The following is a 22,332-nucleotide window of genomic DNA, read 5'->3' as shown; positions in this document are numbered from 1 at the left end:
TGCCTGTCATTTATTATGTGTATTGGAAAAAAAAGGAAAAGAATAAAAATTTCAGCAGTTAGTGAACTGATTTGTGCTTTTATTTGTGATTTTTATACTTAGGTTTAAGCAATTCAGAATGTCCTGTATCACAGTAAATCAAATTTTATATATACATATATATTTACATATATATAAAATTTGAGGCTGGATAAACTATTTCTTGATATATATATAATAAATTTTACACACACACACACACACACACACACACACGTATATAAATTTTGCTTTGATAACCCAAACATTCCATGCTATTTTTCAAATGCAGTACATATTTTTAACATCAGTTACATTATATTTTTAAGAAAGTAAAGTACCTCAAAAAGGTACCTAAACTCTATTATTTACATTAATTTTAATTAGGAAATACTGCAATTAACTGATTTCTGAGAAAGCTTTTTGGGACATAGCCTATTTACAAATTTGGTAGCATCTATAGTCCTAAAATTTGAAAGAACAATCGGAACAACAGGAAACTGTTTAGAACTGACCACAAACTCCCATATTATGACTTTTGTAAAACAGTTATTATGGTTTAAAATTCCTGTATTTATAAGAACTCTTTATTTTTTCTATTTACAAAGTCAGGTGAGGCATGGTCTGTTAATACTTCTCTAATTATTAAAATTGGTTTTTTTAATTTGTTACAATTTGATTTTAGGTCAACATACAAGTTAATGATACCTAAGAAATTAGAAATTAAGTAGAAATCTTCATCTCCATCTGTCTGAGCAATAATATATATTGTTAATCATAATGCCAGTATTTCTAAAACACATAAGTATGATTAATTAAAAAATAAACAATGTATATGCACTTTTATCTTTCAATGTAATGTCATGGTATCAAATGAAAAAAAAATTACTAACTAGTTTTAAAAATTATCCTCTGATTAATCTGATTTTTTTCAGAGTCCATACTGTAAAGAAACTTTAGAAAATACTGAAATTAACTTTGAAATAAAGTTAACGTTTTTTGAAATAAAAAATGTTCAACAATATTCTCCACTGTGTTCTTAATAAAATGTCTGAATCTGGGAAGACCCGACACTGAAGTGGCATCCATCCCAACATTTTGTAATATCAGAGCCTGCCAGAAGCACTACCTGGGACTCAGACGCTGACAGCATCCTGGTGGGTCTGGTTGGTGGAGACTAATTAATAGATATGTCAGGGTGATTAATGAACTTCTCATTGTTTTAGCAGAGATCAGGTTTTTGGTCAATATAACTGTCAGATGATCAAAGTGGTGCTTTTAAGGTTTAGTTATACAGTCGAATAGCTCTATAAATTTTCCATGATATCTGGAATTTTCACATTACCACAAACTCTTCAGAACAGTTTGCATATTTTAAAAACAGAAAAGCTCAATATGATCTTTATGAATTTAAAAAATATATATATTTCCTTAGAATTTCTGAAAGCAACAGAGCAATGCTTCTGTCCAATTTCCATTGATGGATGAATTAGAAGCAAAGTAAACGTGAGCAATAAGAAAATATATAAAATTAATTCAGAAAGAACTTTTGGTTGTCCATAAAATTGTGATCTAGTGGTTGTAGAGACATTTACCGTGATTTGTTTATCAGTAGGATATGTATTCCCTCTTCTCAGTTCTGGGGAGAAATCTTTGTGATAATGGCTGCCCTTCTGGTGGCTTCCTCAGAGTCTGCTCATGGGAAGTGACAGCAGAAGAAAGGTGGAGGGAGCTGGAGGACATTTTATGTGGCTTCTGACACTGCCACCAACAGCATTGTCACAAGCAGTGCCTCCACATTGCCACCAGCAGTGTCTCTAAGTAGCAAAGGTGGCATCTAATATCTGTCTCTACTGTCACCGTCAGATAAGGCCGTAGCCAGCCTACTGATAGGCTATAACTTCCCAACCCCAGTGATATAGTTTATATTAAAAACCAGTGCATTCAAACATGTTTTTTTACAGTGGCCATATGCATCCCTCCTTCTAAAATTTGAAATTTGTCTCTGTTAGGGGCCATTTTTTTTCAGAAAGTAGTCCTTAAAAATAATAATCCAACATCAAAATCCACAAGACGACCCATTCCTTTTTAGTTCACGTATTTCTTATAAAGATGGAGCACATTGTTTAAAATAAAGGACAGTTGCCTGTGAAATGTTTTTCACATGTTAAATTATCTTTATCCCCCCATGAAACTGTAGCAAGTCTAGCTTTCTCCACCTACCCTTTTTTTTCTGCTTGATGGGAAAATCATAGGAACTCAATGTATGTGAGACAGGGTGGCAAAGCATTTCGTGAGATTAGCAGAAATCCAGTTCCTTCATATCTTTATCTATGTGGAATTTAGAGCCTCTTAGAACTAATGTTTCCCTAATACAGTATAAGTTATTTATTGAAAGATTTGAAAATGAATGTTCCTGAAACATTTTAGGCGCAAAGAGAAAACTGAAACACAAACTGTGGAGGAGAGGGCAGGTAAAATGCTTTAAGATTGAAAGGAATGCAAATAAAAAAAAAGATAAAAGCTATATTAGTTTTCTATTACTGCTCTAACAATCCCCAAATTTAGAGGCTTAAAGCAATACAAAATTATTATCTTACATTTTTAGAGGTCAGATATCCAAAATCAATTTCACTGAGCTAAAATCAAGGTCTTGGCAGACCTATGTTCCTTTTAGATGCTCTAGAGGAAAGAGGAATTTTCTTAGCTTTCCCAGCTTCCAGAGGCCACCTGCAATCCTTCACTTGTGGCCCCTTCCTCCATCTTCGAAGCCAGCAGGATAGTATCTTCTCTCTTCTAATAATTCTTTCTTATCTTAATTGCTATTCAGATCTCTACATTCCTATTTATGAAAAGGTAAAGGTAAATGCCAGGAAATATATGCAAATTACAAAACTCTGTGATGGCTAAGGCAGGCTGGGGAGCATTGTAGCCCGTTCCTAGCACCTTCAGTTTATAGGAACCCCCCTGCAGCTTCCTCGGGGCCTAGGGTTCTTAGGCTTCCTGGCTGGTGAAGACTTTGTTTTAGAGTTTTCCTGAGGTGTAGCAGAGTGGATGACAATGGGCCTTACTTGTATCCCCTTACCCTGATGATGCTGCTTCTGCCTGACCTCCAGCACCTGTTTCTTTTGGTCTGAAGCCTTCCTATGGTTGTAGGAGAACCCTTTGTTTTTCATGGTGCAGGCATATGCACCATAGACACAGCCCTCAAGCAATGAATAACAGGAAGTCGTGTGTAACTATCCTGGCGCTCTCAACCTCCACATGGAATAGCTCTGGCCTCCTGAATTTCTCCAGTGGGATGAAGCCCCAGGAACCCACAGGGGGACCTGGCTTTAACATTTACCTCATTGGCTCTTTCCTTACTTGTCTGATTTCTCTTTCCCCACACTGGTGTTTTCTTGATTTTCCAAATAACTAACATGCGCCCAAAACTTTGTCTCAGGGCTGCTTCTGGGTGAACTCAATCAGAGCTATGGGTCGGGCCTCACCTCTTCCCTGCCTATGAAGAAAGGCCCAGTTTTGGCTGGAATTTTAAATCGTGGGACTGACAGGTGACTCATCTTGAAATGCTGGGACGTTATTCAAATTAAATATAGGATTTTCACCCTGGGTTTCAAAACTGATCTGAGAGTCAGATACTTGGGATTTTAGAGTTGGAAAGTGATATAGACTTTGTATTTCCATATCCAAACCCCTTTATTTTATACACGGGCAAATTGTTTTCCAGGTCAGCCAAGAATATGAAGTCATTAATAGGAAGCCAGGATAGGAACTAAGAACTTTAACTTAAAACATAGATAAGTTGGTGTGCATGTTTAGAACTGTTAATAGATACTACTTCTATAGCTTTCTCACCAATTTTTTTCAGTATATTTAAAGTGATTGTGTGTGTGTGTGTGTGTGTGTGTGTGTGTGTAAGTTCTCAATATTTCAAGATTGGATCTCATAGGCCAAAGACTTCAAAATTTCTACCAATTTATTCCCTGGATACCCATGTATAATAACTGTACTGTCAAGTTCATCAGATACCTACATTTAACACATTTAATGGCTGAACCACTCATCTGATCCAGCTTACTTCCTCTTGTACTTCTCATTACTCTTTCTCTGCATCGATCTAATATCTGTCCCCACTACCACTGTCTAGATAAGGCCACTAGCCAGCCTCCTGATAGGTCTTGCTTCCTGTCTTACCCCTCCAATCAATTCTGTACACAGCAGCCAGATGACATTTTCAAGGGGTCGATTTCACACTATTTAGTTGCTTAATACTCTTCACTGGTTGTCTACCAGCCTCAGGATAAAACATCAAAATTCTTAGCATGGGGATCAAGAGAAGTTTTAGTGTCATTTTTCTTTTTGATAGGGCATATAAGGTATGTGTAATGGATTAAATGGTTCCAAAGAAAGGGATGAATAAATGAAACAGATGGACTAGAGCCAATTGACAGAAAGAATCCTTGAGAAGGCTAGACAGAAGATAATACAGAGAATACCAAAGAACAAAACTGAAGGAAATGGTGTATTTTAAGAGGATGGAGACAGAGAGTGCAGACAGATACTTGAGTGAAAGCCATAGGATGGTAAGTCCCGGAATATGACATTTTTGCTCACCTTCAACATTTTGCACTTGCTGTTCCAAATGCCTGAGAGAAGATTCACGCTTGCTTCATCCAGATATTTCCAACTCATTTTTTTTCTGGCCTCAGAGTTGAATGCACTTTTCCCAGGTGACCTTTCCTGACTTTCAGAATGTGTGTGCTCTTATCCCTGTGTGTACCATACCCATGTGTTTATACATCTGGTAATACAACCTTGACTTCTCTGTCTCTCCCAATGTGAGCTCTGTCTCCTATCTGTAAGGACCATGCCCTTCTCAGCATTGCATTACTAGTGTGTGACACATTGTAGGATATAAAGTAAGTATAGTTATTGATTGAATTAATACACTAGGTAATAAAAGAAATATGCGTACTTGGTGGAGGTAAGGAGTGCTTATCATAAATATTTCTTACAAGGTAAAGGTTGGCAATAAGTAGTAGAAGGGAGGGGAGGAACATACGTAAAAAAAGCAATAATAGATTTTCCAATGAACTTCCTTTCCAATATGGCTTCCAGATCTTATTGCTCATACTCTGTCTCAGTTCCAAGAACATCCCAGTATAAGTAATTGGGATTGTAATGGAATGGGCTTTGGGAAATAGGGGTGGTTCCTCTTCATATTACACTGTTCAAAGCTTAATTATGAAGAGCAATTGTCTGTGGGAAATGCAGCTGAGCTAGTTCAGCTTTTCTAATACAGCCTTTTGACCTCAGCCTCTATTCAACAGCTTGGAATGTGTTGACTTTTAATTACTAAGCATAGAAACATATATTACATTCAATGAGATTTGCTAAAAATTTCTGTGGACAACAGAAACCCAGATCTTTCCCTAGTGTTCAGTGCAAAGCAGCTGGGCTCAGTTTTTCTATTTCAAGTTAGTAATGCCTGTAATTGCTCTGTGAGTCCATGTATGATTCTACTTCCATGTCAGAATCTCCATGTATAGTTCCAGTCAGAACTCTCAAGCTAGTAAATTCATGGGGTTGTTCTGTAGTTTGTTTTGAAATGGCAGGAGTTAGAAAGCAATTCAAACTTTCTGTCTGGTTATTTTTCCTTCCTAGTACTCAGTCTTTCTAACTTGCACAACAGTTTGACATGATTGTTCAAGTCGTGGAAACTCCATCATGCTGCAGTGTTCTTGAAATGGATGATATCTGTTATCAGAATCTCATACAGCGTTCATATTTTACTCTACATATTGAGTTGCCAGTTATTATCTTTTTGATACCAAATGGCTGCATGTCTACCTGTTAAACTGCATAATAACCCTGAAAAAGCAAACACAACCAACGCTCAATGTTTTCCCATGAAAGCAAGAGATGGAAATGACCTTTCGGGTCCCTCTCAACTCCGTTGTCAAGTTACAGTCTCCAGGGAAATGATGAACTAAATATGTCACAGTTTCTTGCATGGTGATGAATTAGAATTTCTGAAATACTAGCCTCCAGAAGCTTCCCAAAGGTCTCTGACAGTCGGAGTATACTTTACACATAGTAGGTTATACTGTATCTGCTGCAAAGATAAAGAAGGTAAACAGAAAAAGAAAATGTGAGTTTGAAGGAATTTTAATAAAACATCTATGGTGTGGCATTAGTTTCTTAAACTAAACTTTTTTTTCGTGCAATAAAATTCCTTAGCTTTCCTTTGCTTAAATCTATTTTTCTTCATAAAATATATTTAGACCGAACTAGTGACAGAATTCTCTATGGCTTAGTTCTTTGAAAAATAATTCTGACAGTGCCACAAAAGGACTATTGAGTGATTCTTCCCGTAGGATATTTCACTGTAAAGACTAAAGATTCATCTACTTACTGGTTTACATGTTTCTGGTCCCTCCTGGTTAGAAAGCATACACCAAATAATCAGTAATAATATTTATAACAGAAATAAATGATTAACAAAATCATGAGGTAGAAGTTCTCTGTAAAGCCAAATGAGCACTATGAAATGAGGTTAATTCACATGTATATATGAAGAACTAAGAAATGAAGTCAGACAGGGTGGCTTTCTATTAGCAAAAGAAGCAGATAATATCCCCTACTTTCGTACTTTAAAGGACAATATCACTTTTGACTTAATTATCTAAATATTTTAGTGGAATGTATTATTTTGGGACCCACATGATTGGAGAAACAAAATACTTCTCTGTTTCATCATACTAACAGATTTAGTCGTGGCTCAGTAGTACAGCCTGTAAAAAGCTTTCTCTTTAAAAAAAAAAAAAGAATTATGATGTGTTGCTCATGGCTGAGGGTTGCAATAGTGGTCAAAAGGGCAATTTTTGAGTGAAATTAGAAAGGAAAGGAGAAAATGGAGATACTAACTATAGCTGAATCTCTAGTTCTGACAGATGTGAGATATCCAGTCTACTGAGAGAGTTCAAAAATACAAGTTTGAAGTATAGCATATTATATTCTTTATTATTTAATTGAGAGGATTCATGTTATGCTGACTTAAAATAATTTTGGATAAACTGGAATCAGAAAGAGTTACAGGACAGAAAACTAGAAGCCTCTAATTATTTCAGAGGGGATTAGTTTAAAAATACATTTATAGTTAAATAAATACTTCATAATTTTAAGTAGAATGTGGGCACATTTATTTTTATTCTGTGGATGAGAGTTGAGACATGTTTTAGACATGTGTTGAGTAATAACTAGAATTTTGCATTTATCTTATTTTATAAAGTTTTAATTTGAAATTGCAAATTACAATAATAAAAATGAGACATGTTCCTCTTTCTCCTTTCCCTACAACCCATTAATTTATTACATACCTGTATCTTCATTTCTGTTGTAAGAGAAAAATATATATATTTAATATTATTTCTATAAGTGGATTGCACAATCCATAGTGTTTCTCATTACACACACACACACACACACACACACACACACACACATTAGTGTTTGATCATTTGTTTGGGGAGCAACAGAAAACTACGAACACATTGATTTTCTGCTATAAAAAGATCAAAAAGATCAAATTATCAGGCTTTCAATAGGCCACCAATTTTGTCCTCTTCTTCTCTACTTTAGAGATATTTCAGCTTATCTAGAGGTTAACATTTATTTTATGTTTTATTTATTTATTTTTTTAATTAAAGTTTATTGGGGTGACAATGGTTAGTAAAGTTACATAGGTTTCAGGTGTACAATTCTGTATTACATCATCTGTGTATCACATTGTGGGTTCACCACCCAGAGTCAGTTCTTCTTCCATCACCATATATTTGATCCCCTTTACCCTCATCTCCCACCCCCCACCCCCTTACCCTCTGGTAACCACTAAACTATTGTCTGTGTCTATGAGTTTTTGTTTTTTCATTTCTTTGTCTTGTTCTTTTGTTGTTTTCAGTGTTATATACCACATATCAGTGAAATCATATGGTTCTCTGCTTTTTCTGTCGCTCAGCATAATAATCTCAATAATCCCATGTTGTCGCAAATGGTACTATTTCATCTTTTCTTATGGAAGAATAGTATTTCATTGTGTATATATACCACAACTTCTTTATCTAATCATCTATCAGAGGAAACCTTGTTTTTTTTCCATGTCTTGGCCACCGTAAATAAAGCTACAATGAACATTGGAGCACATATATCTTTACAGATAAATGTTTTCAGATTTTTGGGGTAGATACTCGGAGAGGGGTTGTTGGGTTATATGGTAATTCTATTCTTAATTTTTTAAGGAACCTCCACACTGCCTTCCATAGCGGCTGCACCAATCTGCATTCCCACCAACAGTGTATGAAGGTTGCTTTTTCTACACAGCTTCTCCAACACTTGTTATTATTTGTCTTGTTGATGATAGCCATTCTAACTGGTGTGAGGTGATATCTCATTGTGGCTTTGATTTGCATTTTTCTGATGATTAGTGATGTTGAACATTTTTTCATATGTCTATTGGTCATTTCTCTTTGGAGAAATGTCTATTCATGTCCTCTGCCCATTTTTTAAATTAGATTGTTTGTTTTTTGTTGTTGTGTTGTATGAGTTCCTTATATATTTTGGATATTAGCCCCTTATCAGGGGCGTTGTTTGCAAAAATCTTCTCCCATTTGGTTGGCTGCCTCTTTATTTTGTCTATGGTTTCTTTTGCTGTGCAGAAGCTTTTTAGTTTGATAAAGTCCCATTCATTTATTTCAGCTTTTACTTCCCTTGCCTTTGGGGTCAAATTCATAAAATGCTCTTTGAATCCAAGGTCCATAAGTTTAGTACCTAAGTTTTCTTCTATGCATTTTATTGTTTCAGGTCTTATGTTTAGGTCTTTGATCCATGTTGAGTTAATTTTGGTACACAGTGACAGATAGCAGTCTATTTTCATTCTTTTGCACGTGGATTTCCATTCTCTCAGCACCACTTATTGAAGGGGTTATCTTTTCTCCATTGTATGTTTTTGGCTTCTTTGTTGAAAAGTATCTGTCCATATTTATGTGGGTTTATTTCTGGATTCTCAATTCTATTCCATTGATCTGTGTGTCTGATTTTCTGCCAATACCATGCTGTTTTGATTATTTTTGCCTTGTAGTACAAGCTATAGTCAGAGAGTGTGATACATCCAGTATTGTTCTTTTCTCTTAGGATTGCTTTGGCTATTCAGGGTCTTTTGTGGTTCCATACAAATCTGATAACTTTTGTTCTATTTCTTTTAAAAATGCCAATGGGATTTTGATGGGGATTGCATTAAATTTGTATATTGCTTTGGGTAATATGGCCATTTTAACTATGTTGATTCTTCCAATCCATGAATGCAGATAATCTTTCCATTTCCTTTTGTTTTCTTTAATTTCTTTTAAAAATGTCTTATAGTTTTCAGTATATACGTCTTTCACATTCTTGGTTAAGTTTATTCTTAGATATTTTATTCTTTTTGTGGCAATTGCAAAAGGAATTTTCTTTTTAATTTCTTTTTTCTGAGATTTCATTGTTAGTATATAGAAATGCAATGGACTTCTGTACGTTGATTTTGTAGCCGGCAACTTTACTGTATTCGTTGATTGTTTCTAATAGCTTTTTGGTGGAGTCTTTAGGGTTTTCTATATATAGCATCATGTCATCTGCAAACAGTGACAATTTAACTTCTTCATTCCCAATTTGTAAGCCTTTTATTTCTTTCTCTTGCCTGATTGCTCTGGCGAGGACTTCCAACACTATGTTGAAAAGCAGAGGTGATAGGGGACAGCCCTGTCGTGTTCCTGAACGTAGAGCAAAGGGCTTCAGTTTTTCACTGTTAATTATGAGATTAGCTGAGGGTTTGTCATATATGGCCTTTATTATGTTAAGGTATTTTCCTTCTATACCTATTTTATTAAGTGTTTTAATCATAAATGGATGTTGTATCTTATCAAATGCTTTTTCTGCATCTATTTATATAATCAATAGATTTTTGTCCTTTATTTTGTAACTGTGGTATATCACATTGATCGATTTGTGTATGTTGAACCATCCTTGTGCCCCTGGGATGAACCCCACTTGGTCGTGATGTATAATCTTTTTAATGCATTGTTGCAGAGGTTAACTTTTAAGACTTAACTATACATAAACTTATTTTATGGGTTATCACATTGAAAAAATGTCTCCTATCCACTATAAGCAATGGTATTAATGCATGCACTGTTTATTTTATTTCTCCTTTTCCTCTACCTCTCTGCATGATTTAAGTATTATAAAATTTATACAGCATTCTGATTCATAACAAATAATTTCCTCTGTCCATTGCTATTAGGTAACTTTAAAAATTGAAAACCATTTAACATTTGTTAAGTGATTTATAACAGGGAGGCACTCAATGAGGCTCTCTGCATACATTATCTCATTTAATCCTCAGAACATTTGTCAAATATCCAAAAGCTTGAAAACATTGACGCTTGAGTTAGTTTATGGACAATTCAAAATTAGCATGTAGAAAACTCAACTTTTGATTCCTGTTTTGATAATTTATTGCCTTGTAGTGAACTGTTCCTAAACTTAGTGTTTAAAAACAGCCATTTTGATTTGCTCAGGATTTGTGGATTAGGAATTTGGGAAAGGACTGAATAGATGGCTCATCTCTCATCTACCTGGGCTATTAGCTGGGGTGCCTGGGGCTGAAGAATCTACTCCCAAGGTAGCTTCTTTTGTATACATGCCAGGCCCCTGGGTTCTTTCTGTTTCTCTCTCTCCATCATCACGGTGCTCCATCCCTCATAGCTTGTCCACATGGCTTGGCTTCCTTGGATATCTCAGGGTAGCCTAGAGGAGTCATGATTCTTACAAAGTGCTTCAGCTCCAACTGTGAGTGTTCCAAGGAAGAAACTGCATGTTCCCCAAAGAGATTTCCCTCAAGGCATGCCCCCAGAAGCTGGCACATCATGCACCATATTCTGAGTTCAGCCACAGAGCCCACAAAGGTTCAAGGGGAAGGGCATAGGCCCACTTCTCAAAGGTATGAGAGTTAAGGAATTTTTGGTCACCTTTAATTTGCTGTGATTTCTTATCCTACAAATCTCCTTCCAGACTTTCTTGCCACAGAAAATCATTCTTCCAGTCACCTTCGTCAAAAACACTGGAAGCAACCTTGACTACTCTTTCTCCCTCACAGCCCATTTCAGAAAACCTTGTCAGCTCTACCTTTGAAATATATTCATAATATGTGTACTAACTACAACCCACCACTACTATCCTGGTATAAGATGTCAACACCTGTGTCCTTGACAATTAAAGAACTTTCATATCCCCTAACCATGGCTATTGGTGTTTATGTATAAGAAAAGGGTAATTTGTGGCAACACGGTTAATCAGTGCATGCCACCAGAAGAGGTAGATTTGGGTCAGAAATCTTAAGAAGAGGAACTTAACGCTTTTATTAAAATTTTAAAACTTATAATATCAAAAATAATAAATGCACATGGCTAAAATTGTAAAATGTTCAAATGGGTTTGGAAGATTTTTCATTTTCCTCTTTCCTATCTTATTCACAGACTGAATTATTTAAACTTTAAAATTGCATTCTTTTATTTAATTTTTCTGATCACCTCTGTATCACTAAATAATGTATTTATTCAGCAATTTATTAACTCATCTTTTGGGGGTTATTCATGCTAGATAATTCCATTGTCTAGTGTCCTATTTGAAAAATTTGAAGGATTGTATTTTTTATTTGCAGAATTTTTTACCTATATAAATTAGCTGTGGAAAATGCAGGCCTAAAATTTTCTTTTTCACATGCCTCAAATTTGTTAAATATACTGGCACTCAGAAAATAACAAGTTATATATAAAATATACACTCCATCCTTTGCCTTTGTAGTTTAATATGCATTCTTTTATGTATGGGTGATAGATTAATTATAAAAAGAAACAAATAAGTATTTTTCAGTTTTTATAATTATTACAACTTTTTGGTTTTGTTCCTTTTTTGTAGAAAAGCTATAGGTTTCTGAATATGAACTTGATTTTCTGCGTATGCACAAATTGTGCATATCCTTCTGGGACACATTCTTATTTAATGTGGGTTGCAATAAGGATAATTAAAAACATCACTATTTTTGTTTGGTCTTTGGAGATGCAATAAAGAGAGAGCTGTAACTAGATTCAGGTGTTTTAACTAGAGAGGCATGTCATTTGTGTGCTGCTAAGATTGGTGTCCTGTCTGTTTACACAGTAATTATCATTAAATAATTATTGTTTTTTCTAACAATTAGCATTGCCTTACACATATAGCTTAAGTGATGGTCATGATCAAATTATTTTTAGATTACTCCTAAATTAGGAAAATTACCAGGTGACTCTAGAAAAATTTGTAGTAAACAGCTCTTGCAGGTGATGAAACGTTTAATGTATCCAACACATGCTTAACTATCCCGCACCTTGGTAATAAGTACTGTAAAAATACGTACACATATAATAGACAGGCAGAAAAAAATCTATTAATCTTTTTACATATTTCTTATTTTGATAAATAATATGTGAAACTGAAAAATAGCAACCAAACAGCTTCCATCCAGAAGTTGCAATGTTGTTTTGAAGAAGTTGTCACGGCTGCTCAATGGCAATGAGTCATGGCATGACAGGACAGTGCAGTCTTTTATGGTCACAACGATTGAGCTGTGTTTTTCATGTAGGAGAGGAGGCACATGCATCAAATGTGGAACATCTCAATCTCCTAGCCTTGCTGTTAGAGCGTTTGGCTACCTCTCATACAAGTTCTGGGTCAACTGATAGTTGCTGCCACTATCCAATAACCCCTACCATACTTCTGACTCAAAAACCAGTTTTCACCCTCTTTTGCTCAACTACTTAATTCTTCTCCCTATGTCTTCACAGAACATCTTATTTCTCACTCTGTGGTCTCCAGCTAGCTTTTCCTAGTTTATCCAATCATTTGATACACACTGCATGTAAGGCCCTATTGAAATATTCACACAAATACACACACCGCACATCTGTTTATGTGTATAGTGTTTTATGTTTTCATCATTAGGTAAACTATTGATAAGGACATTGATATTGAATGTAATGGTCAAGTTTTAACTTTGACTTCCAATAATTCCATGTGTGATTTAAGCTGAGTTGCTCCACCTAAATTTCACGTTTTTCAACTGTGAAGTGAAAGTAATGCCTGTACATATCTCATGGTGCTTATTGTGAAGGTTAATAAACATGCATAATATGCTCAGCTTTTTGTTGTTGTTGTGGTTATTATTATCATTATTATTATTATTACTATTGTTATTATTATTACTAGTGTAAGTTCTATTAATACCTTGGGGTAACACATTATCTAGGTATAGACACAGTGATTCTTAACTTTGATCGATGGTCTGTCAGGGGGATAAGATAGAGTTTAGGATATTTGTGAATTTGAATGAAAAAATAGTCTGTCTTCATTTTCACTAATCTGTAAGGATACTTTTCTTATGGGAAATTTAAGATGTCTTCCTGTTAGAATATATGAGGTCTGACAATTAAGTTCGTGAACTCATCCTAGAAAAAATGCCATATGCCTCACTGCTGAATATCACTATTGTCACCTTTGAAGTACTTCCTTTGGGAAGTTATGCACCAATACCAGCACCTGGTCCACCCTTCAAAGCAATTTTGGAACTCTTTTTCTGGAATGGCCATCAGATCAGTTGTTGTATTACTCTTGATGTCCTGAATGTCATCCAAATGTCTTCCTTTCAATATTTCCTTTATCTTTGGGTAAAAAAAGAAGTCATTGGGGGCGTGATCAGGTAAGTAGGGAGGGTGTTCCAATACAGTTATTTGTTTACTGGCTAAAAACTCCCTCACAGACAGTGCCCTGTGAGCTGGTGCATTGTCGTGATACAAGAGCCATGAATTGTTGGCAAAAAGTTCAGGTCGTCTAACTTTTTCACGCAGCCATCTTATCACTTCCAGATAGTAAACTTGGTTACCTGTTTGTCCAGTTGGTACAAATTCATAATGAATAATCTTTCTGGTACTAAAAAAGGTTGGCAATATCGTTGCAACAAGCTCACAAATTTAATTGTCAGAATTATATATATATAAAATTATATATATATATATGTATATATGGTTACGGGATATAAAGTACAGCATAGTGAGGACAGTCAATGGTATTATAACAGTGGTATATGATGTCAGAGGGGTGATAGATTAGGGTGGTTATCACTTTGTGAGGTGTGTAAATGTCTATTACGTTGCTTTCTACACTTGAAAGTAATACAAAAAATTATTGGAGAAAAATTTTTAGAAATAAGATTGTCACATAGTATCTATATATCACATGACATATTATCTATTTATATACAAATGATTAAACGAAACTTTATAGGCTAAAATAACAGTGAAGTTCAAAATAAAATAAGAGTCTACCATTTATTTGGAACGACTTAATAGTATAAAGATATATTTTATCCCTAATGAATATGTAAATATAATGAACTTCCAACCAAAATTCAAAGGAGATATTTTAAACAATGAAATTTTTATATTTTTCTAAGACGTGTATTGTCTTTCTTGTAGCCAACCTAAAATGGGTTCTAATTATTTTTCCATTGAGTATTGGGCATACATTTTTGGTACATAATTGTTACCTAATTAGAGAAATTCCCTGTTTGCTAGGACATTTTAAAATCATAAATTGATATTTATGTTCTAATTATATTTGTTTGAATCTATTGAGAAAATTATGTAGTTTTGTTCTGTAATCTCTGAGTATTATTGTGATGAAATATATTTCACATTTGCTTATTTTAAACCATTCTTGAATTCCTGGTATATACTCTAATAATTAAATGTGATTTTAAAAAAATGAAAATGTATGATTTTCTTAGCGACAATTTTATTCACATACTTGCATATATGTTTATATATACATGATAATTTTTTATTGCCTTGATTTGCTTTAGAAATTAATGACCTGTCTATGAAATGACCTGGGTAGCAAGTTTTATGAGACAACTTGCATAAGATTGGCTTTTTCTTTAAAATTTGGTATAAGATCTGTAAAACAGTTGGAGTTCAATATTTTTCAATTCGTCTACATTCAGAAATCATTGGTCTTTTTAACAAATGGATTTGAGAGAATTCTCGGTTAATTTGAAGTGCTGAAATCATATTTTAATTCAGAAGGAAGGGTCTCAAATATTCTCATTGACTTTTAAAATAGTTTAATAAGTGAGGCCTGCTTATTTCTTGTTCATATAGTGTTCAGTATCTCATTAGCAACAGAATTATGCAAATTGAAAGAAGGGCAAACAGTGTTACTTAAGTAAGTACTCCATCACTTCAGGGAACTTGTTGAATGTGTTAAAGAGAGAAACGACAAAATTTTATTCATTTAAGTGTCATGGCTGTTCTTAAAAGCAACATTACTTATGAACAAGAAATTCTGAGTTGAAGAGGATAATTATGACAGTTGTCATGACTATTATTTGAAATGGATTTCATCCCTTAAAGAATCTAATTATTTTACACTGATGTCACTAATTACTCTTCCAGCATGGGGACCAGTGGTATCTTCATATATAACATTGAAGAAGACAAAGAAATTAAAATAATGATACTAATCGTGCTTGTTTGTTGTTGTCAATGAACAACATTTTAAAAATTTGTTGGTGAAGAGATTCAATGTAGTTTAATAAAATGAAAAAGCAAGATATGGCACGAAAGATGGCATGTGTTTCAACAAAACAAACTGGAAAAGCGTTTCTCAGAGATGTTAACTTTATGCCAGTGCATGTTCAGTATACCAGCTCATAATGTTAATGTTGAGTGTGTTTTTCATTAATAAGTGTTCAGTGGGCAAAAGAATGGTATAAATTGGATGTGGCCACTATACAATGGGATTGGAATATAGGATGTACCTGAAATAATTTTTATAAGAAATTCTGCAAAACAAGAAACTCTTAAGGAGAGCCTTAATAGGGACTATAACAGAATATGTAATTAAAGATGTGTAATTTGGCTTTTTCATGAAGATGGCACTGAAAGTAAAGAAGGAAGCCCCTGCCCCTCCCAAAGCCGAAGCCAAAGCAAAGTCTTTGAAGCTAAAGAAAGCCTTTTTTAAAAAGCTAGGAAAGCTTTTCCAAAGGAAAAAAAAAGTGTGAGACTTGGAGATTGAGAGAAATCCCTTCTTTGGCTCCCCATGTGATAGAGTACAGCATGAGAAGGGGGTCACATGTCCTCTTGGAATGCCTGTTGGGGCATATGGTAGTGTCATGGGATATTGTCAAAAATTCTGAAATGCCAAAAAAAAAAAAAAAAAAAAAAAAGGTATTCGCTGTTTGGAATAGGACATCCCTTCTGTGTTATCTCTACCTTTCATAGTTTTGAGCTATTTTACGTCTCTGTAAATTACATACAACTGATAATAGTAAAAATGATTCTTGTCCTAGACATGCAATTTAGTTGTGTTCAGTAGAGTGCAATGGGTTATTGCCCTATGGATAGACTCATTCTTTGCCTCTATAAGTTCATGTCAGCCTTTCTTGTTTCCCTATATGTGTGTTATACTTTGGAGTCTCCTTTGAACCAGTTGAAACATTTATGGTTGGCTCATTAATTAATTAATTAAGCAAACTTTTGACAATGTTCATTTTATATTGCCATGAGAGTCACAATTATGACTTCTTTCACAAACAACCTTTCATCACTTTTGAAGGTCATTCACTGAGATGTGCCATGGACTCATCTTACAGAGCCAGGTTAACATGTGTGCCAGGAAAGCATAGCTCATAGGCAGCATATGCTCAGGCACATCTTTTCTTGGCTTGCAGATGTGAGCACAAGCAGCAATCGAACTTTAATTTTGCTCAAACTCTATTTCTCTAGATTTTGGATTTTTTAAAAATTATCGGTTTGTTTATAGATGGAAAGTTATTCCCAACTGGTGGCAGCAGTTGTTGGAAACTTGGCTTTATAGTCTATAGTCTGAACATTTGGTGATCTCTATAAATGGATTAATGGATTATAGAGATCTATGTTTGGTTGGGTGAGAGATGACAGAGAATCTGGATTGTTAATTATTTGTCATTATGTCTGTTTTGAGCTCAGTTCAATTGAGAATTTCATTTTCAGAGAGCAGAATACAGCTCATTGAGATACAGTAAAACACAAGTATCTCTTCTTGTTTTACTCTTGTTTGATAGTTGAAAACAAGTATTACCATTCATTTCTAGGGAAACTACCCTTATTCTTCAGTTTCTGTCCATGTGTAAGTAGAATTGTCTTCCGCCCCTGGCTCTAAGCTGAGGGTGGCTGTGTCACTTAGACACAGCCAACAACAACCCAACAACAACAACAACAAAAAGTGTCCTATCTTCAGTGATTGGTTCAGAAATGGACATGTGACTCAACTAGAGCCAATAAGGAGCAGTGAGGTTCTTGTAAGGACTTTTGTGAAGGAGACATCACATTTTTAGCTGTACTTGAATTTGGGAGAGTCTCACTTTGAACTTGCTGGTAGGTTAATTTCCACCACATGATGCCTGAGATTGAAGAAGCACCAAAGAATAGAGCCAAGAAATTGAGGGAAACTGAATCCAGAGATTCTCTCCAGAGAATGTGCTCCTATGAGATTTAATGAAGTCACTAATTGTTCAGAGATAATTATTTGAGTAAAAATTTCTTCTCAAGAAAAATTGGAAGAGCATTTTCTGTTTGGCAATGAAATAGACATTCCCAAAGATGGTGGCAATGCACTGAGGTTCCTGGGACTGTTGGTGCAACCTGGTGGTCCTGGGGGATGTGGAAGGAGGATACTCTGGCCATAGTTGTTGATCTTGGGATTACAGGAGTTTCATGGGATGTCAGTCTCTCTGTCATCTTTCTGTGAAGAAAATTCACACCCTTAGAGGCTGCAGAAATCTAAGGACCATGCCCGAACTTGGACTCTGCTGACCTGCAGCCTAAGCATGAAGTCAGTTGATAAGCTCCACTTTCTTCTCTGTCATTGACCCAGTGTATTTCTGATTCTCTCAACTTTCAGCCTCTTCACTATGCATAAAGCATCTCTGCTTTCCCCTGAGTCTGGGCCCTGCACGGAGGCTGATGGGCGTTATGTGTGGAAGGAAATTTCTGGACCTGTACCGTTACTCTGGGGTAACAGCCAGTGAAACCAACTCTGGACCCTATTTCTAATTGATCTTTAGATGAACTTAACTCCTCCTCGGCAGGAACTGGTGCCTTTATATCCAGATCTGTGAGGAGGGAACTTATGAGTCAGTGATTTACCCTTCTTGGAGTTAAAAAAAAAAAATCCTATTCTTAGTTTTCCACACAACATTAATCAATTTGTGAAACTAACTTGTGGCATCTTCTTGAGCTGCTTGCTCTTTAAATCTGTATGTCATGGGTACACTTTCTCATTGACCAAGCTGCTACTTGGTGGGCAAGGCTGAGGAACTCATCTGTTATCAGAAGGCTATGGCCGAGGAGCTCCACCTTAATCACATAACCACTGCTCAGATATTTCTGGTCTTTTTAGCCACCTTAGCTCCCTGCACTGGCCAGGAACTTCACTGACCAATGTCCTCACATCCACTATGGAATTCTTAAGTCTTCTGTAACTCAAATTTCATCAGGTTAGCTTCCTGAGAAGGTCCTTATGTATGGGCACATCATTTTGAGTAAAAAGTAATGGCTTTCAGATAAATCATTTCTAAGAAAACTGCTTCCTGAGGAACAGTAGGGTCCTTTTCCTGTGGTAATTTTGCTTTCAAAATTGTCACTTTTTTTTCCTCAGAACCGTGCCAAAATGCTTATATTTAATAGGCCAATACTTCCACTTTAATTCAAACAGTACTATTTCAGAAGAAAATTTTTATATCGTAATTCATCAGCCTTTAAATCCTTTCCTATGATTCATGTGTTATAGTAACCCGAGTGACTCCATGCCGTGGTATGAAGGCCACAGATTAAGGATATCCATTAGCAGAAAATATTTTTCATGGATCTGTCTATCCACTTTAATGGCTTTCTCACTTTCTCTCAACACTGAAATCCCTAATTAGTTGACTTATCTGTCCCACTCATTTTCAAGGCCTGGAGATAATGTGGACACCTATTATACTTTAAAGTCTTAAGAGGAAGTAAGGCAGAAAATTTGTCTGAAGTTACTTAGTTACCATAGTGTACTTTTTAAAAAATTAGTTTCTATTTAATAAATGGTCCTGGGAAAACTGGACTGATACATGCAAAAAAATGAAGCTGGACCACCTCCTTACCCCATATACGAGAACAAATTCAAAATGGATTAAAGACTTAGGTGTAAGACCCAAAATCATAAAACTCCTAAAAGAAAATATAGGGAGTACATTTGCAGACATTACAAAATATTACACTGAGTAATATTTTTATTGATCTATCCTCTTGGGCAAGAGAAGTAAAAGAAAAAAAATAAACATATGGAATTGCATCAAACTTAAAGTTTTTTTCACAGCAAAGGAAACCATCAATAAGACAAAAAAGGAAGCCAACTGAATAGGAAAAGATATTTGTCAATGATACATCTGATAATGGGTTAATATCAAATATTGATAAAACACTCATTCAGCTCAACACCAAAAATCAAGCAACCCAATTAAAAAATGGGCAGAGGACATGAAGAGACATTTCTCTAAAGGGGACATACAGATGGCCAACAGACATATCAATAAATGCTCAACCTCACTAATTAGAAAAAGGCAAATATAAACCACATTGAGATTCCACCTCACTCCGGTCAGAAAGGCTATCATCAATAAATCAACAAACAACAAGTGCTGGCCAGGTTGTGGAGAAAAGGGAACCCCGGTGCCCTATGGGTGAGATTGCAGATTGGTGCAGCCAGTATGGAAATCAGTAAGTATAGTTTTGAATGGCACTTTATTTCTACTGCTTTCCTACAGAGTTTTCATAAGGTAGACGAGACCTAGCTGAGCTCTCCATATTAGCACAGAGATTCCTCAGTGACTACACACGTGTGTATGTATATAAGCTGGGAGCCTAACATAAGTGCAAAATATTCATGCCACATTCTCACCCATCCTCGCACAGCCATGTTCCGAGGGACCTGAGGGATTTTTATATTCTAGAAAATACTACAATTTCTCAAGTTCCCTTCTCCCCTTGAGAGATGTGCCCTGCAGTTCCCAATATTTCAACCAGAGACATACTTGTCAAAAGAGAGTTGCTCAGATATCATCCCTACTGTTCCTCGGAAGAAAATAGTGGATAAGCCCGTGTGAATAATGAGACATGCTTCTCCCTCGAGTCATTAGCAGAATACACTGTTCTTTTTCTCCAGCTCCATCGGTTCTACAGAACAGAACATTTGATGTAAAGTTTCTTCAGCTGTGCACTCTCATATTCAAGCCTGAGGCTATAGCAATTTTGACTGCTACAATCCAGCTGCTTTTCTGTCTGCTCTCACTAATAACTCTATTATAATATTTATAATACTGTCTATTAAACTGAGAATTTCTTTTCCCCACAGACACTATCAAATTATCCTCCCTCTTTAGTTCACGCTCATGGCTCAGTTCTTGCCTGAGAGGGGGCAGACGTGTTGACAAGGAGGATTGCTACGGAAGTTGTTTCCCAACATTTTACCCACTGTAGCTCAAAAAACAGTGTCCCATCTGCCTTGGCTTGGCTAAAAGCCACCAGAGGCGCAGCTGGAGTCCGACTCACCACATCAGCCAGGTGGGACTTGGGGAAGCTTGTGCACTGGAGGGCTTGCATTTTTTGTTGTTGTTTGTTTGGTTTGGATGCTGAATTTTTTCTTGTGAATGAGGCGAAATTCTGATCACCGTGTTTGCAAGACACCGTTTTCTGAGATTAATTGAAGCTCTTTCACCTAATGAAAGTATTAGAAACATTAAATTGTGTTTCAGAGACACATTAGGTGACATTGACAGTATGATGACAGGAATGAAATGTGTTCAAGTTGGGTCAATGTGAGAGATGGGTCCTTGAAACTTGTTCTTACAAAGGTAATTGCTCTAAGCATTTAAAAAATTGAAATGGAGGTGCCATGCTAAAGATGCCGTGGCTATTGTGGAGGCCATTTGCAGTTATATTAGAGTGAAGATGAAAGAGAATTGGTAGGCATTCCTGAGAACTCAAAAGGCTGATGTCCTGTCTCCCATCTTGGTGTAGAGAGTTTTCCAGAAAAGGCAGTGATTTGATAGTCCTTTGTACTGGAAAGATATGAAAAGTATTTTTGTTCATGGAAGCGAAAGAGTAAGTCTAGGAAACCAACTAAGGCAAGATGGCAGGTCACAGAGGCCCAGGCGTATGGACATATACTAAACATCATTAATAATAAAATAAAAAATAACCTCTATTATGAATCATAAACTACATTGTTATATTATATCATTTAACTCAGATCCCAGCGAGGGGGAAAAAACAAAAACAACTTTCTCTTCTAAAGTAAAGTAATTGTATGAAGTATGTGATATTTTATGATCCTATAATGAAAACAGGAGTTGCATATCAGAAAGAAAGTTCTAAAGTGTTTAAAATGAAACTACAATGAAAGTCAGGTCACACAAAGGCGTTGTTTTCTCCCAATTAAGCCAGGAAAATAAGCATGATACTATGTCTTTTCGGATGTTATAGCTGAGCTTCAGTTGGGTAAAAAGTAAAAAATGATAATTAACTGATGAAAATTACTGGAGGAAAATGGTTAGAACTATATAATCAGATTGAAGGAAATTATATCTTATGGTGAAGGCCAGAATGATGGGAAATAGATTCACACAAAATGAAGTTGCTCAAGATGTTTGAAGAATATCATAATCACTCATTCCATTTATATATATAACATGAATAACTATGCAGATAAAATACATTTGTAAAAGCCTTTGAGTAATCATTTATTGAACATATAATGAAACAATTCTAGGTGATAAGAAAAGCTTAATTAGACGTATCTTTTTTAGAGGGGGATTCAAATAATGGTATACCTTACAATAGACACTATTTTCAATTTTCTGCAAAATACATGTTAGTTGGTTTACCAGTTTGTCTACTTTAGCATACAACTGGTCCTAAATTTTTTTGGCAAACTTAAGTGCCAAAAGGCAAAAAAGATTGGAAGAAAACGACGAAAAACAGTGAGGTAGCAGAAAGGAATTACAGAAATATTCTGCTAAGTGCTTGCATCTCACTTCAGATAAATGGCTCTTACTCCCAGCCTGTTGACTCAATATGTATAGGAATTTTACATCCAAAATTTTATTTTTTATTA

The sequence above is a fragment of the Rhinolophus ferrumequinum genome, chromosome 7 (genome assembly GCF_004115265.2).
Source record: "Rhinolophus ferrumequinum isolate MPI-CBG mRhiFer1 chromosome 7, mRhiFer1_v1.p, whole genome shotgun sequence".
Taxonomy (NCBI): Eukaryota; Metazoa; Chordata; class Mammalia; order Chiroptera; family Rhinolophidae; genus Rhinolophus; species Rhinolophus ferrumequinum.
Note: the sequence above shows the minus strand (reverse complement) of the source record.